Here is a 22638-nt window from a genome sequence, read left to right as displayed (position 1 = left end):
GAAGATGATCTATAGCCATTCTAGAATGAAAGTTCCGGGGGGAATAGCCGTTCCTGTCCATTTTGTTCAATGTGGTCTCCTAGATGCCTCGAATAATTCCTCACCGGTCATGGGTGCTCAATAAAGCATTAATTAAGCTACAAATTTAAGAACCTAAAGTGTCTGTCTCTGTGTTTGGTCCTATCTTTACAACTACGATTATATAGAATAAGTTATTACAATTAAGAAAAATACTTTTCAAAGTATTTGGTTCCTGCCATCTTTCCTCTTGCATTTTACTCTCACGATTCCTATGAGGTTATAATTCACAAGTGATAAAGGGGTAAAGCCATTTTAAAAACCATCCATCTACTACTAATAGCCCACTTTTATTTCAACTGGCAATAACCTAGGGGGCAGGTGTGCTTATTGTCTCTGTTTCTGTGATGAAGCACTGAAGTTAAGAAATTTTTGACCATTGATTATACAATTAGCAAGCAGCAGACTCTGGGTCTGAACATCTGGCCTAGCATCCATGCTCCTAACTATCACAATTCTGTTTTATTTTTTTTTCTCACTGCACTTATAGCCATTTCTGTAATGGGCATTTGTAAGGACTGAATTGTGTTACCTCAGGATTTGTATGTTGAGTCGCCAACCCTGAATGTGACTGTATTTGGAGATCGGGCCTTTAAAAAGAGAATCAGGGTTAAGAGATCATAAGGCTGGCACCCTAGTCTGGTAAGACTGGGGCTTATAAGGAGAGGAAGAGACACAGGAGATGGCATGCCTAGAGAAAAGGCCATGTGAGAATAAGGCCGGAAGGTGGCCATTTGCCAGTCAAGGAGAGAGGCCTCATCAGAAACTGATAACCCGGCAACACATTGGTCTTAGACTTCCAGCCTCCGGAAATGTGAGAAAATGTTTAAGCCATCTCATCCCTGATTCTGGAAGCCCTAGCAAACCAATTTGGGCATGGTGTAAGGATTAAGAAAACAGAATCTGGCTTGCACAGTCCTCTCTCTAAACCAGTTTTGACCTGCATTCATTTTGCACTGGATTTTACTCATCATCCAAAACACTTAGGGATGGCTAACACAGCGAATGCTCCTGAAATGTTCGGTCTCTGACATTAAGGAGGGAATGGAAGAGGAAAAGGAGGAAGGCACCAGGCTTGGTCGACACCATTTCTCCTGTCCCATACCATTTGTTCACAAGCATTTTTAAGTGAATAATACAAACTTTGGGGATCATTGCCTGGAAAACTCATGGGTCTTACACAGGGTTAAACGACATGATGCATTTCAGTGAGTGACCACTCTCATGGCAAAAGGGGTGGGGATACCCTGGCACTATGACCCTGAGATGATGGTGGAAACAGATCAAAACCTGTTTAGGTTATGAGAATTGATGATCTTGTTCAGGGCAAAGAAAACCCTAATCACTTTTTTGATGAGAGCCAGGGGGAGAAAAAGGAGCATTGAGTTGTTTTGTTTTTGGAAACTCATAAATTAGGTATGTGAACCCCTGGATAATATGATTTCTTGACTCTAAAAATGACGCAAAAGGGGAAATTGAATAAACATGGCATGAAACAAAAGGGCATAGGCTTTGGGTACAGATGTAACTGCAGTCTGATTCTTGTTCTACTTTCTGAGCCTGAAACACCTGGGGCTATATTATCATGTTCTCTAAATTCTCAGTTCCCGTGGTAAATTAGGAAAGAAATATGTACCTGAGAGGCTTATTAAAAAGCTGACCACTGGGTACCTGGCTGGCTCAGTGGGTTAAGCCTCTGCCTTCAGCTCAGGTCATGATCTCAGGGTCCTGGGATCGAGCCCCACATCAGGCTCTCTGCTCAGCAGGGAGCCTGCTTCCTCCTCTCTCTCTGCCTGCCTACTTGTGATCTCTCTCAGTCAAATAAATAAAAATAAAATCTTAAAAAAAAAAAAAAAAGCTGACCACTGTTGCCTTGAAAACTCCAAATTCACTGCCCAAGTCACAAAGAGCAGCTATTATTGTTATGTGTAGAGGACTCTTTGAGCATATATGCTGCTGTGTCTTACCTGTTAAAAATAACTGAAAATAAAAGCTACACTTATTAAACAGACTTTTTGAGGGCTAGACATATTTTTTAAAAAGTCTTTGATGGATTTTTAGCACAGAGACATGTCATAAATCATTAGCTGCTTTAGCTTAGTAGGAGTGGGAGTGTATATGGTATTAGTGGATCCCTAAAGTTAAGCCACAAAGAGCTATTGGTAATTGAACATAAATCATAAGATAAAGCTTACCTGAAATCATAAACTGATGGAAAATTTTCCAAATCCTTAAGGTCTGATTTAAGCATATCATTTTATTTAAGATGTACTGCTTAGGGGGTCTCAGTTGCAGGAACCCACCTCAGGCTCCCTGTTCAGTGGGGAGCTTGCTTCTCCCTCTCCCTCTCCTTTTGTCCCTCCCCCCCATCATACACTTTCTCTCTCTCTCAAATAAATAAATAAAATCTTAAAAAAAAAAAAAGATCTACTGCTTGGGTATAAGCGTTATTTTTTGGTTGTTCATTTGAAGGTGTTTTTTTTGTTTGTTCGTTTTTGTTTTTGTTTTTATGAGGCAAGTAAGAATAATGTGAAATCTTAATTCATATTTTTGAAAGAAAGAGGTACAACTTCTTTAGTGATTATTTTTTCTTCTATAGACAATAAGATCAGTAAAAACTGTCTTTTGTATTGTGGCTGAAGAGACGATGTTAAAAGAGAGGTAGCTAATAACAGTCCAATTGTTGACCTGGGGTACTACCTCCTGCCAGTATGAAGAAATAATAAAATCAAAGGTAATTTGACCTGCACACAAACCAAGTCTGCAGACAGGAAAGGGTAGTGTGTGATCAGTGGTGGGCCAAGGAAATAAACAGATTGGCATATGGAATGTTCTTTTATTTCACCCCTGGAGGACACTTTATTTGATTACCTCGTTAGTGAATTCAGTAGCATATATAATAAAAGAATAAGATAGAAATTCTCTTTATAAACATGGCCTCTTCCTATAGCTTCAACAGCTGAATCTCCAGGCAATAAAAAGATTGTATTTCTGCTTTCACATATAAGGAAAGAAAAGCCGAACCCTTAGAGAAAATTCAGTTCGGTAGATGATTTACATTGGGAGACTTAGCCTTTGAATATTTTATTTTAGCAAGTCTGGAGAATCATGACGTGTTTAGTTCATTGAGGCATAGTTTTGAGTTTCACCCTTCCAGAATAATGTGTGGAAATCAATCATGCTGATATGGGCAGTCTTGACTATTCCCTACCACCCACATGTCAGCAGAGCTTCTAGTAACCACACATATACAATAACATGCCATGGTGAATCTGTTCCTATCTGAACAAAGATATTTATACAAAAGAAAGCTAACTGTTAATTCTGGCAAGAGAAAAGGAAAAATAATAAGTTTGAGAAAATTATATCAGGTTATTAGCCAGAAAAGTGAAGGACCTTGGACAAATTAAAGAGTAAGATGTTTAATTAGGGCCTAGGAAGATTTGTGCAGTTTAAAGCTGTGTGTGTGTGTGTGTGTGTGTGTGTGTGTGTGTGTGTGTGTGTGGTGGGGGAGGGGGGCAAGGAGATAAAAATTTATGATACAACTTTATTGGGTGTTCCAGCCAGAATTTATTTCAATAGTTTTATAACCAGTTTTAACCCTTGTTTTTTGACTCATTAAGTAATTGCTTAATTTTTCAGTTGTACTTTGTTGTATTATGTTAAGGCAGACCATACACTATAATTATATTCACAGATTTGAAGATTCTTAAGTCTAAAGGTATATCTTTCAAATATTATGCCATATTTGAGGGATAACTAGCAAAGGAATAAAGATCTGTATTCATTGTAGAAAGTGAAGCAAGCCTTCCCTGCACTCTGTAACATTGTTTTCTGTCTTTTCTCTTAAAATGACACTTGGAAATAGTATTTGTGGGCATGCTGGAATAAATAGCTGAGGCTTATCTCAATGGGCTTGGGGGTTTCCATTTCTTCTAGATGCTGTCAGGCCACCTGGAGCGTGGGGTTTTAACTCATCATGCCTTGGTGCACTGGCACGGATCTACTGTGTGATAATCTATCTGACCAAACTGTAATAAAATAATTTCAACACTACTATAAAAATACATACAAAACAGAGAAATCGATCTTCTTATACAACAAAGGTTAGAGATGTGGAACCCCGAACAAACGAAAAATCAAATGCAACTCTACCCCTCATTAGTCCAACTACATTAGAAAAAATGAAAATAATGACTTTTATATCAGAGGTATGTTTATCTGGCTATGATTTAAAATATAAGGAATTTTTGGCGTACCTGGGTGACTGAGTCAGTTGAGCCTCCAACTCTTGGTTTTGGCTCAGGTCGTGATCTCAGGGCTAGATCAGCCCAGAGTCTGCTTGAGGTTCTTTCTCCCTCTACCCTCCTCCCTATGTTCATGCTGTCTCTCTCTATCACATAAATAAATCTTTAAAAAAATGAAAAAGGAATTTCTGTTTCAGGAACACTAGTATTTTCATAAACTGGGCTTCACTGCCTTTATTGATCCTAAAATCCCTGTCAAGGATTTTTGATCTAGTGGTTGGTGGATGGATTGCTGATTGAAGCATGAAAAACCAGAAAGGTGAGCTGGCAGCTACAATGATATCCAATTTTATCTGGAAGAAAATAGAAATAAGGGTGTCACTTCAAAAAGCTTGATTCAGAATGTAACAGCAAAACAGAACAGCTGGGACTGGATTCCTTCTAGCCCTGGAATTATCAGAGAGTCTGCAATAATGTGACTCTTTCATGAACGGAAGACAAAGAAATATATTTAGATACAAAATGTTAAGCTACAGTTAATTTAAAATTCCATATTTTTGAAATCCATAATCTATAAAATGTTAATTGGTTTCTTATTAATCCAATAATTTGTGGCAAAATCACCTTCTTTGTAGTCAAATCAAAGTTTGTAATAATAAATTTGGGTGTTTCTAACCCAACTCTATTTTGCATATTTCTCTTTTTTTTCTTTTTTAAGATTGCAATTTTTACTGACAGAGATCACAAGTAGGCAGAGAGGCAGGCAGGGGGCTGGGGTGGGGGGGAAGCAGGCTCCCCGCTGAGCAGAGAGTCTGATGTGTGGCTGGATCCCAGGACCCTGAGATCATGACCTTAGCAAAACGCAGAGGCTTAACCCACTGAGCCACCCAGGCGCCCCAGCATATTTCTTTTTCACAACCTGAAAGCATAATGCCAACCTCTAGTGGGTGGAAGCATTTATACATTCAAAAAAGATCTGAGACAATACCAAGAATCGTAATTGGTATGAAATTAATAATGCCAAATGCCATTAGAATGAGTATAGAGAAGGATTTGAATATAAATAGAGAACCACACCAGCAATAAAGTAAAACTCCAAAATCCTTAGAGGGCAATGGTGAACACAGTTTTTGCTTCCTCCAATCAGAAATCTTTCTGGCTGCCACCTCTGGAATAACAGGGTTAGAACTGCATGACCAAATCATAGCCAATCTTAAACATACAAACAAATTTTAATACCTTCATTTGTAGGAGAAAGGATACCAAAAAATAAGCAAGCAAATTGACTAAGCTCTTGAAAAAAATAGTTTGTTGTCCTAGCACACACTTAGTAAAAACTCAAGTTGCATAACGTAGTTTCATCTTAAAAAATTTTTGTTAGCAATTATTCTTTGCATATTCTTTAGTCTTGGTCTAGAAGTGTATACATATACATGTTTTTATATTTTTGTACATACCCATGCATGTTTCTGGAGAAATCTATGAGGCCCACTGCTTTGAAATACTTATAAATGTCAGTGTAAAGATGTTGGGAAACAAAGACTCATTCTCTATTCCTGGCTTTTTTATAAAGGGTCAATGATTTCCATGAAAACAGATTTATTTGATTGATGAAATTGAAAGAAGAAAAGGAAATGTGTTTTCCACAGTGATGTCAACATCCACAGCATCTTCCCCTGAAGGAAGCTTTCAAGGAAAGCTCTGTCCCAGTTAAACAGCATCACCTGTGTGTGGCTGGCCAGTGTCACCTGTGATAGGGCAACTAATCTGTATTATTCAGAAATGCATATTAGGAAACCTACTAAAACTACAGATGTAAGTCATGTTTGACAAGCAAACATTTTTAAGTGTTAAAGGGAACATTCTTTTCCATGTGCCTGTGTTTTGTGTCTGCTGCTTATTTATTTCTTAACATAGTACAGAAAGAAAGAAGTGTAATTATTATTTTTTTAAAGATTTTATTTATTTACTTGACAGACAGAGATCACAAGTAGGCAGAGAGGCAGGCAGAGAGAGAGGAGGAAGCAGGCTCCCTGCTGAGCAGAGAGCCCGATGTGGGGCTTGATCCCAGGACCCTGAGATCAAGACCTGAGCCAGAGGCAGAGGCTTTAACTCACTGAGCCACCCAGGTGCCCCAAGAGTGTAATTATATGTAAAGAAATATATGAAGAAATAATTGTATGGTATGTAATAAAACATAAGTAATCAGGAGAAAAAATATACATGGAATTCAGCCATATGCAAATATATTCTGAGAACTTTATCAGCAAGCACAGAAAAATTTTATAAAAGCAATATATCTAACAGAAATCATGTACAACTTTATCATATCAGTATAAAAAACACTTGTAAAAACTTTCTAAACATCCAATAATAAGAAACTCTTTCATTAAATTTCAGTATGTCCATATCATGGATTGCATATTCATAGAAAATGTTTTTGGGAAAAGTTAAAGACATGGACCAGCAATATTATATTAAATGTATTAAAAGGTATACAAGTATATTTATATAAACAAAATAAACAAAAGAAAATATACTAACATATTAATGATGTTTGTGGTTTTGTAAGGGAAGTGTGATTATGATTCTATTTACACCTTCCTGCATATTCCTGAAATTTTACAGGAAACATGTTTTGCTTTCATAATCAGAAAAAAGTTATTCAAATATACATGAAATCATACAGATGATTATTAGTGGTATATTTTTGTGGGATAACATCACATTTAAAATTGAAACAACCTGAACAGTAGTGATAATGTCTGTGTATATATTACCTAAAACAAGAATTCCATGTTTCTACTTCTACTTAAATTTGCAGTGTGAGAAATGCTTTATTTTCTTCTTCCCCCAAAACTCAAAACTGTTTTAAAAATTGTGGAACTCTACAGAAAGGAGAAAAAAATATAGCAAAATAACTGTTTTATTTAAATACTTCAGTGTTCCAAAACACCAGAATCAACAAAGAATTAGTGGGGTTTTGAAATCAAGAGAAAAATACAATAAAATACAAGAAGGATTTTATCCATTTTTTCACATATAGAAGAAAAAATTAACTGGATGTGATTATAATCTTCAAAAGAAAACATAGTGAAAGATTAAAAAGAAGCAGTGCCAGTAGGTAGAATTAACAAGTTGCCAGACACTAGTTTAAAAAAGAAAGACATTTTGAACACTCAGTGCTATGTAAATATAGAACCTGATACTCTGAACAGTGAGCTCTTGGTCACTAGAGGAATTTGAAAAAAGTTTGGATTACCAGTAACCTCAGACGTTTTCTATTTCTTTCATCCACTGGTAATACCAAGAATATGTGCTCCTTAAAATTATTTCCAAAACTAAGAACTCAAAATTCAACATGATTTTGATATTAGAAATCTATGTTTGTAATTAATTTTCCATGCATATAAAAAAATTAATTCCATGGACAAAGATTTTTGCTTATTAACATATAATGTATTATTAGCCCCAAGGGGTACAGGTGTGTGAATCGTCAGGCTTACACACTTCACAGCACTCACCATAGCACATACCCTCCCCAGCGTCTATAACCCAACCACCTTCTCCTTAACCACCACCCCCCCACCCCCCCCACCCCCCCACCCCCGTCGGCAACCCTCAGTTTGTTTTGTGAGATTAAGAGGGACAAAGAACTCCTTCCCCTTTCTTATACGGGGGCAGTTTACCTGAGATTTGGTAAAATTGGGATGAAGGGTGATTTGGAAGGTAGAAAGAGGCAGCAATGGGAAAGAATGTTCATAATAGGGGAGGATCCCTGTTAATTCCCAATCCTAGAGCATCTTTTCCTCCATTCTCAGGGTCACTTAGATCCTTAGAACTAGTTGTGGTAAGTAGGAGGAGCACACTTAGTAAGAGGATATAACGAGTCCAGCCTAGGTCTTAAAGTCTCAAGATTTAGTAAGGAACAAAAAAGGAGAATTTGGAGTATACCACCTTCATGGGTCACGTTACACTAAGTCATAATTATCAGGGTTCAATTCAAAGGTAAAGATCACCAAATTGAGCTTCCTCCACATTGATGTCTGTGAAAACTTCAGATTGTGACCAGATCAGGATTTCCAGAAATTTAAAAAAAAAAAATACACAGTTAAAGCAGATGATAATATCATGCATAAAAGGTAAAATTTAAAAAATAAATTTAAAGAATATTAGGAGGAAATGGACCAAAATTGGGCAATCAGAAGAGAAGAAGAAGGTGAAAACTGGTTCAGTAAATCCTCTATTTTATTGAGGCTAATAAGCCATAACTTAAGTGTATTGCTTTTGCTCTTTGTGGAAAAAAGTTTGTTCTCATCTTTTGTTCTTCAGTTAGCTCTACAGGCATGATGCAAGCATTACTTTTGCATTGGAGCTATAACTATGTTTTAGCTGAAAATGTATGTATAGAAGAGCGAAAGTCCTACATAGTTGATGATCCTCAAAAATCACTTTTTCTATGGAAAGCCAGAGGTCGAAGCAGAAACATGAAGTAAAAATTACAGGGATATAGCTTTACATTCAATAGTTAAAGTTCCTTCTAGTAGGGTTGTCAAAAAAGAAATTGTTTTTCCTAGGCAGTGGTGGGTTCTCCAACCTTGGAGGTATTCCTTCTAAGGTCGGAAAGCAGGGAGGTTCGTTAGTGAATGCAAGAAAGAATTCACTCAAAAAGCAAGTGAGCTTCTCTTCCATTTCCTGCTGCCTTACATAAATTCCGGGGAGAAAGCACTGAACAAAATATACATAGTCTCTGTCTTTATGATGTTTATACCCGAGGAGGAAATACTGTACAAATACTGACATAAATTAAAACAGCAATAAACACACACACACAAGAATTATGAAGTGCTATGTGAGTGTTGAACCATGTCCCTAAACTATTTGTCCTAGGAGGGAAAAGCTGGGAGGAGACTGAGGTGTCTAGGTAGGTATATTTTCCTGAGGAAACGATATTTTAGCAAAAACTTGAAGAGTAGGAATTGAACAGGTGGAGAAGGAGAGGCAAATATGCAACCAGGAAGACTCAAGAACACCTGAGAAAGCCCCAAAACACATACTGGAAACAGAAACACTGCTGAGTAATGGGGCTGGAGAGGTAGGCTGAGACTGGGTCACATAGGCATCGTGCTCTATCCTAACAACAGTGGGAAATATTTCAACTAGGGGAGTGCAGTTAGATTTATTTCCACATCTTCAAATACTGGATAAAAAAATGGCCTTCCTGGGGCTCCTGGGTGGCTCACTGGGTTAAAGCCTCTGCCTTCAGCTCAGGACATGGTCTCAGGGTCCTGGGATCGAGCCCCGCACCGGGCTCTCTTCTTGGCAGGGAGCCTGCTTCCTCCCTCTCTCTTTGCCTGCCTCTGCCTGCTTGTGATCTCTGTCTGTCAAATAAATAAATAAAATCTTAAAAAAAAAAAAAAAGAAGGGCCTTCCAAATTTGAGGATCTACAAAATTGAAGTACTTCCTCCAACCGGTTACACCTTAAACAATACCGGTTCCCAAACCCTTGTGTAAAACTAACTCTCATTTAAAAACAATACAAAAATATCCTTTTTCATTCTTCTGTATTATTCCCAAGGTTTAAGATATGGAGATTTAAAATTTTAAGAATAGCAAGGTGCTGTACACCTCATATCATCTGGTTTCTCATCTCCTAAGACATACCCAGGAGCTCTAAGGAGTTGCCCAAAGCTACTTATTGTTTAATGCAAAGTTAAACCAGAACCTGGATCTCCAAAGGTCCTTCCAAACTGGTTATTACTCAATGTTGTTATTTTATGAATGATTAGTGATTATAATAATTTTGCAGTGTTTATTAGGAAGTCACATGTTAAAGATGAAGTCTTTAGCTATTGTGTTTTTATTTTATAATAATTCAGAACTGTTAAAAAGTTATTCTAATAAGTATTCTAAATAACATCGGAAAAACTTAAATAATATCCTGAAATTAAAGTGCAGTTACATTAGCCATATTACACCACTTGTTTAAGCATCATTATTTAGTCTATTTCTAACACAAAAAGCACTATATTTTGGGGGGGGTATTTATTTTTTTTATTATTATCTTTTGTTATGTTATGTTAGTCACCATACGGTACATCATTAGTTTTTGATGCAGTGTTCCATGATTCATTGTTTGTGAATAATATCCAGTGCTCCATGCAATATGTGCCCTCCTTAATACCCATCACTGGGCTAACCCATCCCCTGACCCCCTACTCCTTTAAAACCCTCAGTTTGATTCCTTAAATCCATAGTCTCTCATGGTTTGTCTCCTCCTCTGTTTCCCTCCCTTCATTTTATCCTTCCTTCTCCTAATGTCCTCCATGCTATTCCTTATGTTCCACAAATAAGTGAAACCATATGATAATTGACCTTTTCTGCTTGACTTATTTCACTTAGCATAATCTCCTCCAGTCCCATCCATGTTGATGCAAAAGCTGGGTATTCTTCCTTTCTGATACCTGAGTAATAGTCCCTTGTATATATGAACCACATCTTCTTTACCCATTCATCTGTAGAAGGACGTCTGGGCTCCTTCCACAGTTTAGCTGTTGCGGACATTGTTGCTACGAACACTGGAGTGCATATGGCCCTTCTTTTCACTACATCTGTATCTTTGGCATAAATACCCAGTAGTGTAATTGCTGGGTCATAGGGTAAGCTCTATTTTTAATTTTTCAAGGAATCTATTAATCTGGACTCCGCCTGCAGGAGAACTTTCTAAGCATAAATACATTTTTTCCCCTTTTTTAGAACTGTCCTCTTATCAACTTTCAATTATACAATACAGTATTATTAACTATAGTCATCATGCTAGACATTATATCCCCATGATTTACTTGTCATAACTAGAATTTTGACATTTCGACCATCTTCAATCATCTGCCTCCCTCCCCAACGCTTCCACCCCCCACATCTGACAACCATCAACCTAGTCTCTATGTCTGTGAGTTCGGTTTTTTGTTTCTTTGGTTTTTGATTCCTCAAGTAAGAACATACAGTATTTTACTTTCTCTGACTTATTTCACTTAGTATAATGTCCTCAAAGTCCATTCATATTGTCACAAATGGCAAGATTCCTTCCTTTTTATGGCTGAATAATATTTCATAAATAACATTATGACAAAGAGCAAGGCACACAATATTGGGAAGGTTTGGTTTCCAATTCTGTGTTAAGAGGACCTATGAAGCTTGTCATTTCATTGAAATCATTGTATTTCATTAAATATTGTATTCTTTTCTCATGGTTCCCTAACCGTCCCTTGGCCAGCTTTGTTTTTTATACTAAAAGAAATATATATATTGAGAATTCGGTCCAGGTTTCCCTTCTCCCATTAGTTGTGTAAGTGTAGAGCCTATAGGAAGATAAAAGTTTTTATCACACTAATTTTTACCCTTTTTCTGGTCTTCACTGATGTCTTTGCATTTCTTTAATTTCTTCTGTCTCTCTTATTTTTTCTATGCCAGCTTCTTGAATTTTTCTATTCCTTTAAGAAGTTTAAATGTTTACTGGAGGAGGTGAAAGAAAATTCATAATAAACTTTACATACAAATAAATAAGGAAACTCTAAAATCACAATAGAAAAAATGTGCAAAAGACATGAATATTCATTGAAGAAAGTAACAAATGGTTACTGATGTGTAAAACTGTTAATCTTATCAGGAATTCTAAAATGTCCACATGCATTTTTACTTTTTACAGAAGTCATTTTTTTCTTATCAGTTTTATTTTTTTGTCCCAACTTTTTTAAATTTAATTTTATTTTTTCAGTGTTCCAACATTCTATATGGGACTTTGGGACTGCCTCAACCAAATAATCATCTCAAGGTCTTATGACTCTTTCTCAATCTCTCTGTCTCTTCCTCTCAATACTCAACCTTGGAACCTAGCAAAACTGCTATGAGAAAGACCAGGCTGCAGAAGATAGCCATTCCAATTGACAGTCTCAGGTCCCAACACATGGTCACTATCAAAACCAAACCACCTGAGTGAGAGAGGATTCACATGCTTTCAGCCTGATCTTCTAGCCTGACCCTGGGTAATACTGCAGTGAGCCATTCTCCTGAGCTCTGCCCTGACCAAATTGCAGATTCCTGAGCAAAATAAATATTGTCATTTCTTTAAGCAAGGATTTCTCAGCTTCACCCTACTGATATTTTGGACAGAACAATTCTTTGTTGTGGAGGGCTGTTCTGTGCCTTGTAGGACATTTAGGCCTCTTGTTTACAGTAACATGATGAGTAAATGATGACAATCAAAAAATGTCTTTTGGGAGGTGGCAAAATCACCCTCAATCAAGAATCATTGCTCTAAGCCACTAAATTTTAAGGTTATTTGTTATACAGCCATAGTGATCATTTGTCTCTCCCTGCTCTGGACATTGTCCCCCACCAACACCCCCCATTTATTTTTATTTATCCATGCCTGCATAATTAAATAGATAGACATTTATGTATAATACATGCCCACGTACCCTGTACAGCTATTTTTAGCATAATTTTACATTTTAACATCGTTTTACAAAAGATTAGAAGGATATTATATAGATTTGTCCATATAATATTTTTTCTCACCTTGTAGAAATGAAATAAACTGCAATAATTTTATTCTTTTTATTTTTTTGGCTATAAAATAATATATTAGCTAAAATATTATATTGGCTATATAATATTATATAATATATTCAGTAATTTCTCTCAATGGGTATGCAGATTATTTCCATATTTTTTCCATAAATATCATATAATAAACTTTTCCCATGCATATATCCTTATGTAGGAGAGATTTATTTCTTAGGGATAAGTTTCCAGGAAAGTATTTGCTGGGTCAAAGGGTTTATAATTTTAATAGATATAGCTAGATTGCTTCTTTTAAATTGGCTGTAATATTTTACATTTCAATAGCAGCTTTCAGCTTCTTTCTTTCAGTTGTTCAGAATATTTTATGTACTTCACAATTTATATATATACATACACACATACATATTTCATATGTAATTTCATATATATTTATTACACATTTCATGTAGATCCTATTCTACACTGTTAATTTCTAAATATTTTCAGCTGTGTATGTGTGCTATTATGACTCTGAGGTTTTTTCCCTCTTTCCATTCCCATGTGCTTCAAAGCTAAAAAGAAAACCACTGTGTTGTTTTTTTTTTTTAAACACATGTCCTGTATCCAGACTTTTTACAAATTCTCATATTAACTTTAATAGATTTTTCTAGAATCTCCTTTGATGGATATGATCACAAAAAACAGCAGAAAGAAGTGAAATTCTCTCTTTTCCAGTATCACTACTACTTTTTTCTTTCTTTACCCTATTGTTTTCAGAACACCTCCAGCCAATATTGAAAACTCATGTTAAAAGCAGGCTTCACTAGGCAGTCTGTTATCTTACATAAAATGAGGTAAAAAGCTTTGTTATTTATAACAATATGTTTTGTTTTATTTGCATAGTGAAGTATTAAATTTACTCATTTCTTCTAATTTTATTTGGTGTTATTATTAGAAAGACTAATTTTATCAAATTCTTTTTAATATCTCTAATTTACTCCTTCATTTTTTTTGTTATTAGCAATCATTTAAAAATTTCCACTTCCAGTTTGTTTCCTGAGATTAAGCGTCTATTATGGTTTCTCTCACTCTCTGATTCCATCTTGTTGCTGGAGGGCAGAGAGGTGGGAGGGATAGGGTGGCTGGATGATGGACATTGGGGAGGGTATGTGATAGGGAGCGCTGTGAATTGTGTAAGACTGGTGAATCACAGACCTGTACCCCTGAAACAAATAATACATTATATGTTAATTAAAAAAAGAAGAAAAAATAAAAATAAATAAAAATTTCCACTTATTTTTTCACTCAGCAGTGGTAATTATATAGCTTGCCAAAGGATCATTCATTTCTTTAGGTTCTCAAATGTGTTGCTATATAATTATGTATCATAACATTTTACTATTTTTAATATCCTCTGCAGTTAAGTGTTATCTTTAATCTTATGTATTTTACTTCCATTCTTTTGTCCTTGAACAGGTTAATGAAGTCTTTATCATTTTTTATTGGACTTCTCAAAAAAAGTTTGATTTATTTATCTTTTTTTCTCAAGTATAAATAGAGGTTATGACTGTGTCAATTTCACAAAGATACTATGGTGAAGATTGTGAGTGAATAGTCACAAAGTTCTTAGATTTACTCAAATTTCAAATGAAACATATTGCTGGTTCTTATTTTAAGTATTTTTTCATCAACTTATATATATTATATATAACACATATAATATATATTATATTCTGATATGTACTTCTTATATTTATCTACCATATTATTTGTCATACATAGGTCTTTAACTGCATATCTTCCTCACAAAATGTGTCTTTTTCAAAATATTTTATTTATTTATTTGAGAGAGGGAAAGAGAGCATGGGGGAGTGGGTAGAGGGAAAGGGAGAGGCAGTCTTCTGCACTGAGTCCAGAACCCAATGTGGGGTTTAATCGCATGACCCTGAGACCATGACTTGAGCCAAAACCAAGAATCTGTCACTTAACTGACTGAGCGACTCAGGCACCCCGTGTCTTTTGTTAACACATGCCAATCCACTTTATATTTTGTTAGTGCTTTCATCATAAAATCCACTTTCTGACATTGCCATTCTTTTTCTCTGCCTTAATTGCATTGGCTTTAAGATTTTCCTTAATTTTCATCCTGATTCTTATGAATAGCATAGAGCTAGTTTTTTTTAAATCCAGTTTAAAAACATAAGTATTTTTATGAGAGATTGTAGTCCATTTCCAGTTTAAATAGTAATTGATAAAGTATTTTGTATGTTTCATTTTGTTTTATGCTTTTATCAGTTTGCTATTTTTGGCAGAATAATGTTCATTTTATTTTCATATTGATGAACATTGATCTTTCTAAGATCCAAGAAATCAGAAGAATTAGTTTTTATTTTTACATTTTTTTAACTTGCTTGTTCTGTAAAGTTAACCATTTTCTACTCTATAAAGCATTAAGTAACTGTTGTTGCTCACTATTTAGGGTTACAGAAATGATTATATATGTACACATACATATATAATATACATATATGTATTACTAAATACATATATATAACTTAAGTGGTTATATATATTACATATAATTATATATATAATTATATATGTGATTATATGTGTATATGTGTGTTTTTAAAATATAAATTACTGCATATTTAAAAATTATATTTACTGTGGCATATTCTATAGATTTTATAATGATTATATGTAACTTTATAATTAGAAATTTTCTGCCCCTCACCCTTTTATTTTTTTTTAAGAAAGAGTTTTACACTCATTACATCAAAATTGGATTTAATACTGTGTCAGCTAAAACCATACTGCCCTCTATAGGATTTTGGCTGATTCACACTGTACTTAAGTATGTATGTCTCTATGGCCCAGAGATTTGAGCAATGGTATCTATTTACATTAAAGAAACTTAAGTATAAGATGTAAATGTGAGAGAAATATACTTTAAAATGGCCAAGATAGTCACATGGGCCACTAAATAATTATCATGGTCCTCCTAATACTGAACTTAATACAATTTAATATGAAACATATGACTGGTAGAAGTGAAACCAAAAGTTCATAGGGAAAAAAAGCACTATGATTTAAATAAATTCAATTCTTTAAAGCATTGACTTAAATATAAATAATCAGTAATTTTGAAAAATATATGGAAAAGAAAAGCATCAGTTGTGACAGATTTGGTTTACTCTGCAATGGCTATGTATGTTCTTTGCCCTATGTGTAGCACTTGGTGGACATGCAGAAATTCATTTAATATCAGAGATGCAAAGAACATTTGAGATCCTTTAGTTCATTTCTCTCATTCTGTAGACAAAGAACTTATTAGCAGAGAGATCACAGGACTTTGTCTGGCTCACACTGGAGACCCTAGCACAGCTCTTTCTTGGATACATCTCTCCATATTTCTAGGCTAGCATTGTCTTTCCATTCCACAGAAATACCACTTTTCTATTTCTGGGCTATATAATGTCTTACCATTCACTTCTATGTCTTTTTATATATCAGAGTTTTTCTGGATCTCCTTTTCTTCCGTTTCACTGAAGTTTTCTTTTCTCCTTCTGCATTCCCTTCAGCATTGTCTTAAGCCCACTTAGCTGTTAGATTATTCAAATTTAAGAAACCACTGAGGATAATAGCATAAAAATTATACTCAAATCTCTTTCTATTTAGAATTTAAGATATACTTTACCTGTGAAGTGGGTCATACAGAATATGCACACATGTAGATGTTGAATAAAGTCAACCAAGACACATTATAAAGAATTTGGACCTTGAACTCAGACTGTGGCTTAAATCGTAGCTCTGTCTCCTACTAGAAGTGAGATTGTGAGTAAATTACTAAATCCTTCTTCATAAATATATTTCTTAATTTCTTTATAAATATATTACCACATAGTTTGCATGGTTGTGATTTGGAATAAATGAAATAACATGCATAAAGATTCTAGTATATTGTTCCTGTCATTTAGTGGGTACTTAAATGTAATCAAATATTTAATGAGAACTCCAAAATCTATCTATCATACATTAATCCTATTAAAAGTTAATGGAGTATTTGCTTCATTATCAACAAAAGTATCTTCACCTACTTAGTGTTTTAATTCTGCACTCCAATTGATTTTTTCTGATGTCCTGAAATTCTGAACGTTAACGTTATTTAACTGATATTTCCTTTATGATAATTCTTTTGTGTCCTGTTTTTAAAATCTTTGGATACCTCTATATTTTCTTCTGAAGTTTTTGTTGTCTTACCTTGTGCATTTATATCTGAAATCTATCTGATATAATGTTTTATTGTGTTAGGTTGAGGTTAAGATTCACCTTTCTCTTTTCTCTCACCTTTCTCTATATCAAGAGATATACACCTGACTCAGTATTTTTGTTAAAATGATTGTACTTTTTCTCCATTACACTTCAGTGTTACTATTTTCACAAGTCATAAATCAAGTGATCATATATTTGAGTTTAACTTATACTTCCTATTCTGTTCAACTCATCTTGTTTTTTGTTTGTTTTTTTTGCTCTGGTAATGCACTGTCTTAATCACTATAATTTTATACTAAGTTTTGAAATCTTATCTTCTATTCATTTCAAAAGATACCCAGGCTAGGGGCACCTGGGTTGCTCAGTCTGCTAAGGTTCTGACTCTTGACTTCAGCTCAGGTCAGGATCTCAGAGTCAGGAGATCCAGCCCAGCACCTTCCATCTCTGCCCCGGGCACGGAGTCTGCTTAAGATTCTCTCTCCCTCTCCTCCTGCCCCACACCTCTAGCACTCTCACTTTCAATCTCTTTCTTTCTCTTAAAAAAAAAAAATCTGGACTATTCTTGGCCATTTGCATTTCAATGTTAGCTTTTCAATTTCTGCCAAAGACTGCTGGGTTTTGGTTGGGATTATAGTGAATCTATTTATCATTTTTGGAAGAATTATTATCCTAATGACATTATGTCTTATAAACATGAACATAGTCTATCCAAATGCAAAATTTTAATAAAATAAGTGTCTTTCAAGACAGAAAGGATATAAGATTCAAAATTCAGAAAAAGCATAGGGGTTAGAACTTCAATAAGAAAAGGGAATAATTAGCGATAAAAAGATGTGGAAGATTGATGTGATGCAACCTTTTTTTTCCTAAAGATTTTATTTATTTATTTGACAGAGAGAGAGAGAGAGAGACAGCGAGAGAGGGAACACAAGCAGGGGGAGTGGGAGAGGGAGAAGGAGGCTTCCCACTGAGCATGGAGCCCAATGCGGGGCTCAATCCCAGGACTCTGGGATCATGACCTGAGCCCAAGGCAGATGCTTAATGACTGAGCCACCCAGGCTCCCTAGTGTGACATTTGAAAGAAGATTAAGAAAGTATCTACTGGGTAATTTCTATTTTTCTCTACAAAGAAGGAGATAATAAATCCATTGAGAGACAGAGATACAGGCTTGTGGGAAATTATGACGGTTAAAAATTGCCACAGAAGGGAAACAGAGAGGAAACAGTAAGCTCTAGGGTTCAGATAAAGAGAAAGACCATGAGTGTATAGTAACTAAATTATGTCATCAGTAACATAGGAGTAGAACAGATCAAAAGGATGTTTGGATTGATCTGTATTTGAGGGTTTGTATAGGAACGTAGGTATAGTGACAGATTTGAAGGTTTTGGTAAAGGACAAGTAGAAGTATTGGATCACAAAGAAAAAATTTCTCAAGAGAGCTGAAAGAATTGAGGAAGACAGTCAAGAGACTAGGTGCTTTATGGAAGGAAGGAATCAAGCATAGCAAGAATAAATGAGCAAAGTATTGAAAACATGGGGATTATCATCAGATAATGTGACAAGAAGAAGTTATGAAAGACATCCCAAAGCTACTTAAATGCATTTTAATCTCTTCCTCTTGAATATAATGTAGAACTTAATTTAGCCATCCCTTCCGAGTACTTGGTTGTAGAATAATTTGCCTGACTTGGGTCCCTCTTATGACTGAATGAAAGCTTCTGGGTAGGATGGTGAATGCGGATTAAAAAAGGGAAGCTGTGACAAAGAGTGAAAAGAATCAACTATATTTGATGTAATTAGAGCTTGTATTATGTGATTTTAAAATGAGGTGTTTATTCCACCGTGTTTTATAAAGTAAAAAATTGGAGGAGTACCTGGGTGGCTCAGTCAGTTATGCTTCTGACTTCTGCTTGGGTCAAGACTTCTGGGTCCTCATTCAGTGGGGAGTCCTCACTCCCTGTTGGGCTCTCTGTTCTGCACGGAGGGAGTCTGCTTGTCCCTCTCCCTTCGTTCCTCCCCCTGTTCATTTATTCTATCTCTTTCAAATAAATAAAATTAAAAAAAAATAAAAAATAGAGGCACCTGGATGGCTCAGTGGGTTAAGCCTCTGCCTTCAGCTCAGGTCATGATCCAGGGTCCTGGGATCAAGCCCCACATCAGACTCTCTGCTCAGCAGGGAGCCTGCTTTCCTCCCTCTCTCTGCCTGCCTCTCTGCCTACTTGTGATCTCTATCAAATAAATAAATAAAGTCTTTTAAAAAATTAAAAAGTTTAAAAAATAAAAAAAAAATAACTAATAAGAAAATGGAATCTTGGAGGAAATAGTATTTGCCATAGGGGTAGAATTGCAATTTGAACTTAGATCGCTTGTCTGTCTCATCTTCCACCAGGGTGGGTGTACCCATTATACTTTCCTTGTACTTTGCAAGTAGGTATCCTATATCTTGAAGCATGGTAGAATCATTCGCTAGTTGGAAAACATTTAGAGCATTTTTAGTTTTAATGGTATTCCCATGAGATATACAAAATTTTCATAAGTATAACTCTGTGAGATTCACTTCAATGTTTCACACTTAAAAATTATGGGATCAGGGGTACCTGGGTGGCTCGGACAGTTAAGCTTCTGCCTCCGGCTCAGGTCATGATCCCAGGGTTCTGGGATTGAGTCCTGCATCAGGCTCCTCAACAGGGAGTCTGCTTCTCCCTATCCCTTTGCCCCTCCCCGCCGACTCATGCTCTTTCTGGCTAATAAATAAAGAAAATCTTTTTTAAAATATAGGAATCATAAAATATTGTATATACTAACTTAAATATAGCAACTTGCTGAGAGAGATGGTAGAGATGCTCTGCTGGTAATGCTCTGATGCTTTGACTCTTTCTTTTATACTGATGGACCAATAGGACTGCCCACTGATGAAAGTGTTTTATAAAAATAAGATGAGACAATGCATGTGAAAGTACGCAGAACAGTGCCTGGCACAGGTTTGGCTCTCAGTATATTTTACTTATTTGGTATTTAACTTCATCTATGATAACAATGATGAAAGTTGAAGATGAGGTAGAGAATGAAATTCCCATGAAGCCTTTTTTATTTTTAAAAGGGACTTTACAAAGTGTGATGCAAATGATGAGAGTGGCTATAGATAGATTCAGTAAAGGCAACCACAGTGCATTTATTTCTGAGTCACTACCATTCTTATCTGGCACAGACCAGCTCAATCAATGAGTAAACAAGCCAGTCTTAAGGAGTTTTATAATTCCGTCCCATGAAATATATTACAGAGACGGAGAAATTCTGAACCATTGACAAGCTCTTCCCCAAGCATGTCTAGCACTCTCTTAATTCACTGCTTGCATTGTTTGTTCCATGTGGAGGCCTCATCTCTAAAACGTTTTTATCTGTCTGTCAAGTTGTGATTCAAGCTGTATATTCTTTGTTCATTTACCTCTGCATCGGTATGATGGGTAAGGAGGAACTCCTGTGTAAGGTATCCTTAGTACCTGGCAAGATTAGGAACACATCACAAGAGAGCTCCAGCATCACATTCCATCATTTATAAGGCACAGAAAAGGCTGAAATTAAAAGGTACTAAACACAATATGTTCCCACCTTTTCTTTCAAACTTTTGTGTTTCTCCCCATAAGATTATGAGCTCCCAGCACACACCTCTACCTCTACAGCACACCATCACATTCAATGCCCAGTAACAAGGAAGAGTTAAATATTTTATGCAGACTACTTCCAGCAATAGTGTGCAGACAAAAGTCATACACTCAGGGATAAAGTAACTAGGGTGTTTCAAACTGACATTTTTAGAGGTAATTCTTAGAGTATTTTCTAGAGGAGCCTTGTCCTTTATACATTTTGAAGGAAAGATGGGGAGACCAAAAGTTGCACACTCTATTCAAAGATAATACATGAGGACCGTTTTTAGCTTAGCTCACACCACCACTGCCAGTCCATCATCATGAACTTGAGTGGAAAATCAAGGCTTATTGCTTTGTTATGATATTTGCATGTTCTACATTATCAGTAAACTCTACCAAGACAGGTGACAAATAAGATAGGTGCTAGGTAGCACCTTTTTTTTTTTTTTTTTTTAGGTAACAACTTTTAATAAGTGGGAAATGAGTAGCTAAACTTCATTAGTGATCTTATTTTCAGATTCACAAATAAAATATTTTAATATTTAAAAAAATTTTCCAATAACCTATCAGATAAATTCTGACATATGTTAAATCTTAACCCATCATCCTTCTCCCCCATCCCTGGATTATTGTTCTTTAAAGAACTATGGTTCCTTTGCCCTTTTTGTTAACCTTCTCTTTTTCTCTTTTATCCCAATGAATATTTCCTCATTTCTATATCCTTTCCATTTTAAAGAAATCCCATATCTTCAAAATCCCTTACTTTTATTTTACTGTGGGCCTACTTGACCCAAATCCAAGTCCACAGGCCAAAATAGAGTTTTCCGTGAACTTGGAGTCAGGAGACCTGAGTTCTACTACTTGATAAATACTGTTGACTTTCAGTGTGACCTTAGACAAAGCACTTTCTTCCTGGACATTTAATTTTCCAATTTTTAAACTGAATGGATATTGGAGTTGATGATTTCCATGGTCCCTTTGAGCCAAATTAGAGGAGACAATCTAAAATTCTCACATCCTTGTCTCTCATATCCTTCCGCAGTGAGCTGTTGCATCCTTCAGACACTAGAGGGGGCTTCCTGAAGACTTTTCTAATAGAGCCAGATTTAAGTAAGGAATGTGTGTCTCTTAATGATAGTCCGCATTCTGATTGAGAAATGTGATTCTACTTTTTATTTTAAAGTAAATGTGAAAAAAAAAAACATGTTGCAGCAAATATGAAAGTTTGTATTAATATGACTTTCTAGCATGAGGCTAATTTCATTTGCTTTAAAAACCAACTGGATTTAGAATCATCTACCTTTTAAATTTATGAACATAGGAGAGAGCACTTTTAGGAGCCAGTGGAAGAGAAATACAAATCATGAGTAGGATTCTAAAAGCCATTATTCACAACTAAGATTCTTTTTGTTTGATAGCATTATAAAAGGGGAATTATGATATCCCTTGTACTTTTTGAAGACTATGTTATGAAAAATAAAGAAGTGCAATTTGATAAAGACATATTTCAAATTAAAATGTTATCTGCTCATTACTTATATCCCCAAAAAGGCAGATTTAGCAAGTTTGTGAACAAATAAGGAGCCACCCATCTTCCCGGGCCCTGGGTGCCACAGTTAGTTGAGTAACTGACTCTTGGTTTGGCTCACGTCTGATCTCAAAGTTGTGGGAGCAGCCCACTTCTGGTTCCACGCACTCTGCATGGAGTCTGCTTGGGTTTCTTTCTCCCTCTCCCTCTGCCCCTCACCTCTGCACACTCTCTCTCAAATAAGTAATTAATCTTTAAAAAACGAGAGATTTATTCATCTTTTTATGGAAATATAGGTT

The 22638-nt window shown here is 35.6% G+C and overlaps 1 protein-coding gene across 1 annotated transcript in view; it reads right to left on the bottom strand.

Moving 5' to 3' along the window:
- Nucleotides 1-22638, bottom strand: part of GMNC (geminin coiled-coil domain containing) — a 41304-nt gene that overhangs the window by 10948 nt on the left and 7718 nt on the right. The gene's annotated exons all lie outside the window — the stretch shown is intronic.

Source organism: Mustela erminea, chromosome 1, assembly GCF_009829155.1.
Source record: "Mustela erminea isolate mMusErm1 chromosome 1, mMusErm1.Pri, whole genome shotgun sequence".
NCBI classification, from domain to species: Eukaryota; Metazoa; Chordata; class Mammalia; order Carnivora; family Mustelidae; genus Mustela; species Mustela erminea.
This window is presented reverse-complemented; position numbering and strand designations above follow the sequence as displayed.